Below are 7939 nucleotides of genomic sequence, written 5' to 3'. Positions count from 1 at the left end.
CAGGGTCTCTTAAAATGCAACATCACATTCTCGTATTTCTCATCAAGCATAAAAATACATTTATACAGGGAGGGAGGGAGGGAAAACAGGATAGTGTTGCGGCCACCCTTTTGTCCCATACATAACCTCACACTGCCTCTCTCCATCTGCTAATTCTGTATCATGTCAATGTTTGGGTTATTTTGTGGTTGCAGGGGTCGCTCACCATCCACTCACTTGATGTAGCGGTAACTTCAGATGACTACACTGAGTAACAAGGCTAATACTTCTTGTAGCCCAGAATGGTAACAGTGTAAGTAAATGGACGCCTGGTGGTCTAGTGGGCCAAGGCGCTCCCAGTGGATGTCGCCCATAAGGGAGTATTATTCGGGGAATGGTTGGGGTTTATTGCTCAGAGAACGCCACTCAGGGTATAGAAACTGGTCACTTTCGTCTAAAACGCCTAGAATGATAGCCAAGCCTCAGACCCCTACGTTCCTGATGGGGCAATAAAGGGTTGCATGAGACGTAAATAAAATGGCAGGGATTTCCTCAAGTAAATACAACCTTTCAGCAGTTTACCCTTGTTACTCTGAGTTGGACTAAAATTACCATGCCTTCATTTTGAATCCCCAATTGCAACAAATGATTAGCACTGGAATATGATGCTAGTCACGAAAAAGTGCTACGGGAAGAATGCAGAGACATAGCATTATTATCCTCTCCCAGCAAAGATAGACGAAGGTTATGTATTCACCCTTGTCAGTTAGTCAGTCTGGGTACAAGATATCTCAAAAAGTTCTAATCGGGTTTCAATTATATGTGGTGGACAGGTGGACAGTGGGCCCGGGAAGAGGTGGAAAGATTTTGAGGTGAATCTGGATCCGGATGCAGATAAAATAATAAATTATATCGGAGCTGGCGAAGGTATGCACTCTCTTCTTGGTTTGTAGCTTTAACATTGAAATCATTGAAATAAAATGAAATAATATGCATCAGTAACAGACAACCTGATTATACAGCACGAGTAGAGTCCGTAACAAGTGCATTATCCTGGTTACCGCACTGATGCAGTTAATGATTCCAGAGTGGGTCATTATATTGGCTGTCCTGGTTATTAACTGAGTGAGCAATTTGTATCGAGTGTGGTGTGATTGAGGAGTGTTGGGGTCATTGCTCACGGCGGGCAGTTGAGTGGCAGCCGTCAGTCCGCGTGAAGGCTGACAAGGCCACAGTCTGGCGTGGACGGGGGTGGTAAAGAAGGGTAACTTGTTGTTAGGTTAGATTAGGTCTGGTTAGATTAGGTTCATTTAGATTAGCAAAAAACACCAAGAAGGACCAGGAAAAGGACGTAGTGCCGTAGTATTGTCTGATTCTGCCTCGTAACTGCTTAAAATAGCTCCAAAAAGATTGAACATTCCGCTAAGTTAAAGTAATCGAACTGTACAGTAGTACCGTATTTCAACAGGGACTTTTTTTTTTTTTTTTTTTTAGCACACTCCTCGTCGGGCAATTGATAGATAGATGAAAAAATGTTCGCGGTCACTTTCCTCTTATTTGTGGCGATGGAAAGTGTTACATGATAGAAAAAAAATGTTATAATAATATGAAACACAGGAAAAGAGTAAGGGAAGGAAGGATACTCTGATATATAGGAAGACATGAAAAATGTGGAAGGAACGACATCATTCTGCTATTGGTGAATTTTTGCATATGATATTGACACTGGTAGTGGGTCATAGTGGTAGTAGCGGTGGTGGTGGTAGTGGTAGTAGTGGTAATGCTATTGGTAGTGGTAGTAACAGTGGTGGTAGTGATGGCGGTAGTGGTAATAATAGTGGTACTGGGAGTGGGAGTATTGATGGTAGTGGTGGTGCTGGGCTGCGGGCGGGGGAACACTGAGGGAGGTATTGGTCGCGATGACAGTGACGTGGTTATCAAGAGGCGGAGGTTCAGTGTATGTCAAGGGTGTTGTGTGTGTGTGTGTGTGTGTGTGTGTGTGTGTGTGTGTGGACGCGTCGCAGAATATGTTATACTGTGGTGCCTAAGATTATTTTTTGTTGTTCTTGTTTTTGAGAACCTACAACAAATAAAAGTCGATCTTAATCACAGAGTGAGGTGAGTCCTGGAAATGAATATGAAGACGACCAAAGTTACGGTTAATAGACAGGTTCATTTCCTTTTAGCGAAAACGACGAAGATGTAGTATATGTTGAGAAGTATACCTAGGGCAGGCAATTCAGAAAGACCCATCCCAAGACTCAATCATGCAAAGAATAGGGGTAGAGTGGAGGGCTTTTGGTAAACTAAGTAACCACATGAACGATAAACAATTGCCTTTATGTCAGGAAAGAGGGCTGTATCATGTGTATCTAACCTCTTTTTCCATGTCTCTCCCCTCCTCCTCTCCCTCCACCCTACTTTCCCTTTTTCCCTGTCTCTCCTTTCCTTCTCTCCCTTCGCCCTCTTTTCCCTTCTCCTTCTCCACGTTTCTCTCCTTCTGCCTTCCCTCCTCCTCTATCTCTGTCCCTTCCCCTCCCCACAACTTCCTCCTCTACTGCTCCCCTCCTCCTCTTCCTTTCTCTCCTTCAGTGTTTTTCCTCTCCATTTCTCCCTCCATCCTCCGTTCCCCCCTTCCGTCTCTCTTCCCTCAGCCTCCTCTTCCTCCCCTCCCTATCCCACCCTTATCACCCCTATCTCTGTTTTCCTCCCCCTCTAATTATTTCAGTCACCATAGTCATCCATCACATCGACTGGTTTGCGTCACGATGGCTTCTGTTCACTTGCCTGCTTGCCTTGCCTGTCTGATTGCCTGACAGAGTGTTTACGTAATATAATGTTTACTAATGTCTGTGTTTACTTATATCTGTGTCAAATAATCAATGTGTTTACTTGCGAGCACATATGTTTTTGATATTTGTTTGTACTAGTATCTCTGTTCACCTATATCTGTGTTTACTTATATTTGATTTTATACCTGTGTTTACTTATATCTGAGTTTACATCTGTGTTTATTGACATGTATACTTGTCTCTGTGTTTGTTTACTTATATCTTTTTACTTGTGCCTGTGATTATTTGTCTCTGTATTAAATTGTCTGTGTTTACGCTATTAATCGGGAAATACTGGTGTATGAAGAAGACAGACATACTGATTCTGAATATACAGTAATCGAAGACCATTATTCACCCACGCGCCATCAGACCCAGCTACCTTCATCTGTCACCACTTTGGCATTATTACCCATCAATACCGAGATATGACAAGGCTATCTCATTCGGAACCAGTTTAAAGGTATCAGTGGGAGGGAATGAAGTGTCGTTGCGTTTTATAGTACTGATTCTTTTTGTGTCACGATATCCAGTATTATTAAGGTCCGTAGGTGGCTGAGCAAGCTTCGTAACACCTCTTCTTTAGCGATTTATTTTGCACATGACATCTCAGTATCCTTTTGTATGTTGTCGATGGAAACTGCCATGGTGTTAGATTCTGAATAAGTCGCTAAGAATAATTTGCTACGCTGCCTCTTGCGTCACTTAGAATGCGAGCCTCAAACTGAGTACGCGAAGGTTCTCTCTCTCTCTCTCTCTCTCTCTCTCTCTCTCTCTCTCTCTCTCTCTCTCTCTCTCTCTCTCTCATCTCCTCCATCCCCCTCTACCCTCACCCTGAACAGCTCAGCGGCAGTAAGTACAGGATATTAGAAGTAGCAATCATCTCTGTGCTGTCTCATCTCATCTCTCCTATTATCTGTCTCTCCGTCACTGTCTCCATCTATTCTGTCTCTCCGTCAACTATCTGCCTCCTGTTTCCCCGTTGCTTATCTGTTTCAGTCTATTATTTCTCCGTCCATTCTGTCTCTCCGTTCATTCTCTGTCTCCCCGTTCATTCTGTCCCTCCACTCACCCTGTCTCCCCGTCCATTCTGTCTCCCTCTTTTCTTATCTGTCTCTCCGTTCATTCTCTGTCTGCCCGTTCATTCTGTCCCTCCACTCACCCTGTCTCCCCGTCCATTCTTTCTCTCGATCCAGCGTGTCTGTGTTCATGTCTCTCCGTCCATTTTCTGTCGCTCCATCCATTCTGTTTCTCTGTCCACTACCTCTCTGTCTGTTTCCCCCTCTCCTACGGCCCTTCGTACCATCCCTTCCTTCAGTATAATTACATGTGTTTCCCGTTTTTTCTTTCTGTCTTTCACAGCTAAATCCCTTCCATAATTCTCTGTCTGTCTGTCTGTCTGTCTGTCTGTCTGTCTGTCTCTCTCTCTCTCTCTCTCTCTCTCTCTCTCTCTCTCTCTCGTGGTCGGGACAACTCTAGTGTTTTATTCCAACAATCTATCTGTTGAACCATCTGTCTATCCATCAGTCCACCCGTCTATCTGTCTATCTATTGATCTGTCTATCAGTTGCCAGACGCCGTAATACCGTAATGGATGGCTACAAATATATCGCCTCCATATCGCTCTGTCCTCTACCATTTGGCTGCCCTCCCTCCTACTCACACCCCCTTCTCTCATATATCTCTCCACTCCATTCTTCCATCTCATCCTCGCTCTCCCCTTCCCACATGTTCACTTACACTCTTCTAGTTAATGTCTCATTCCAACTAACGCCAGACGATTTTATTCAGCTGAGAGTGAATCCAAGGAGGGTGTGTTAATATGCATTCCCACTCCATACCCTCGACCCCCAGTGTTGACGAGGAGCCTGCACGTGGTGGCGCTGTGGAGTGAAGCAGCTGCGGCGTCCACAAAAGGAACCAAACCTCCTCTTACTTCTCTGTACCTCGCCGTGGGGAAGGACCCTGGTCCGACCCTGGTGAGGTGTTGCCTGCCACAAGGGGGCGCCGGACCCCTACGCGGTGTATGTACTGTACTGTACCTGTAACGACCCCACTCAGAAACAGTTGCTTGCTTGTGGTCAATGGGTATGCTCGGCAAGACAGTCCGGGGTTAAGCAACAAAGCAACAACAACACCCCTCCAACCCGTCTGCCTCCTACACCACCTCACAGACTGCCACTACATCCATCCTCGTCCCCCCCATTACCAATGACGTGTAATTTATCCAAGGTTGTGCCCGGCATGATCCTGTAGTGAGCCAGTATATTGTGCTGCTGTGACTGGCGTGATGGTGCTGGAGTGGGACAAGAGATGGAATGACAAAGGAAATAAATAGGTAAATAAGTAAGCAGATAATGATAATAATAATAATAATAATAATAATAATAATAATATTAATAATAATAATAATAATAATAATAGTGTAGGAAGGAGGTGGAAGAAGATAAGAGTGAAACAGAGTTGAGATTTATTCCCGCTTCGTTTCGCAAATGTGTGTGTGTGTGTGTGTGTGTGTGTGTGTGTGTGTGTGTGTGTGTGTGTGTGTGTTTAGGTTGATGTAACTAAGGACGAAACGAGATAACACTGAAAGTCTGTTGTCTGTGTCATGAGAATGTTGAAGGCCTTTCACTGAAAGAGAAAGAAAGACATATTAAACACCCACCCACCCACCCACACACACACACACACACACACACACACACACACACACACACACACACACACACACACAAGAAGCAAACCAGAAGGAACGAGGATAAAGTACAGCTCGAAATGCAACAAAGAATCAAATATTTTAGCGTCGAGACGGAGAAAACACCATAAAAGAGACCTGATCAGATCCCCATTTGCATCTGACGCCTGGCAAAGAAATACAGCATAGTACTGGTGATCTTCGGAGACTCCAGCGAGGCTCCAAGGCTCATATTCTCCTCGGTTAAAGAGACTCCCAGGCAATTCCTCATCGGTTTATTTCTGCAAACAGCTCGTAAGTATTGTTGTCTCGCACGGATGATGTCTCTGTGCCAGCGATGAGTGGGAGACCGGTCCATCGGTAACGCGCAGACGGATAGATTTATTTATTTATTTTCTTTTTCGCTAACGACTGGTGCCCCACGCGTGGAATGTTAATTTGCCCGGCAAACGACAAATAAGTTTTATAAATAATTAAGCCCCAGTTTAACAGTGTCGCCAAGGGATGGGTAGTATGTTATTTGTCCATTGATAAAGATGCGTGTTTCATCCGATATCTTTTCGTCATGATTATATGTAGCAAAAAAAAAAAAAAAAAAAAAAAATCCGCGTGCAATCTTTGTCGGGAGACATGAATAACATTCAAGATAATATTTAGATGCAATGTGCAAAATGTATCGCTTACGAAGTGGTAGGCCTACAAAGTCTCTGAACTGACAATAATACGGTCTCGGAAAAAAAAAAAAAATGTTGGAAGCCTTTGCAATACATGGGTGGAGATAATGCAATTTCTTAGCAGGATTTACGGGTGCACGACATCAGGCGAGCTTCTGCAAGATTTATGATCGCTCTGGGGATGTTGTCTGATAATACTGGGTGTCCCGCGAGGCAAGACGAGACGGCCTGGCTTCTTGTTATCACCGGCACTATTAAACTGTGACCCGTATTCTAACACAACACAAAGTTAATTTTTTTTTCATCAGTACATCAACAGTTTCGTCTGCATATGCATGGGTCCATGGTGACACCATGTATGGGTCTTACTGGCACATGGTCCATTACGTACGCAGTCTGATGCACTAGTCTGGAATCCATTTCTTATATTTGTGTGCGCGTGTACCTGTGTGTAAGCTTTCAAACCTATAACTCGATCCCGTTTGATTGTATGTGTAGAAAACACACACACACACACATACACACACACACACACACACACACACACACACACACACACACACACACACACACACACACACACACACACACACACACACACACACGCACGCACGCACGCATTGCACGCACGCATGCACGCACGCATGCACGCACGCGCGCGTGCTACTCTTTTATTGTATACTTTAGATAACCAGAAGTCATGTCAAACCTTCATTGTCAGTATCCATGAAACTAAATGATTATCCAGGAGTCAAAATGTACGTCCAGGAAAAAAGGAGGAACATACATACATACATCATCATCATCATCATCATCATCATCATCATCATCATCAACATCCAGACATCTATCCTAATCACGGAAGAGGCGAATGGAGAGTTTGGGGAGGCGATTCAGTTTGATCAGGTCAGTACGGAGAAAACCAGACAGGGAAATGAGGAGGAGGAGGTGCGATGTTGGCAGAGGCTTCATATATTATTGTGACCTAACCTTTGAAGCTTAGCGCGCACGACAGACAGTGTGGGTGTAGATGTGGGCAGGGTGTAGATGTAGATGTGGGCAGGCTGTAGCTGGCAATGTGTGTGTATGTGTGAGTGGGTGTGTGGGTAGGGGTAGGATGAGAGTGTGTGGGAGTGGCTGTGGCTGTGAAGGTGTGTGTTTGTGTGTGACACTGAGGTTGTGGGTTGGAATAGGATGAGAGTGTGATGGTGTGGGTGTGGGTCGGGTGAGATGAGGGTGTGTGCATGTGTAGGTTTTGGTTTGGGTGATGGGATGGGGGCGATTGAATGAATGGCATGAACGCATGGTTAAGAACAGAGTTAAGAACAGAAATGAGAGTTTAGGAAACAAGGGCATAGGTAGAATTGCAGTAGAAATATTTGTGGGAAACCAGACGCTAGATGTAAATGTTGCTAATGAAGTAGGCTAACAAAATGCCAGTCTGATACGCTGTGTGGCAGACGAGATGAGAATGTGTGTGTGTGTGTGTGTGTGTATGTGTGTCAGAAGCAGTGGCTGTGTGGTAAACTCAAACATACACAAAGCCCGTCAACTTTTGGATGTGTGTGATGCGAGTTGTGTATGAATGCATTAATGCTTTGCAGGTTAGACGCTGCTTACTTAACTTATTGCATCGCTCACTTTCAGAGGGAATAAAGAACAAGTTCCGTGATGATGATGATGATGATGAGTGAACAAGTAGACAGCGCTTTGATGATGATGAGGATGATGATGATGATGATGACTCCTAACATCGGGCC

The sequence above is a fragment of the Coenobita brevimanus genome, chromosome 7 (assembly GCF_032717465.1).
Source record: "Coenobita brevimanus isolate Jiangsu-jjx chromosome 7, ASM3271746v2, whole genome shotgun sequence".
Taxonomy (NCBI): domain Eukaryota; kingdom Metazoa; phylum Arthropoda; class Malacostraca; order Decapoda; family Coenobitidae; genus Coenobita; species Coenobita brevimanus.
The sequence above is the reverse complement of the archived record's forward strand: the minus strand, read 5'-3'. Positions refer to the sequence as shown.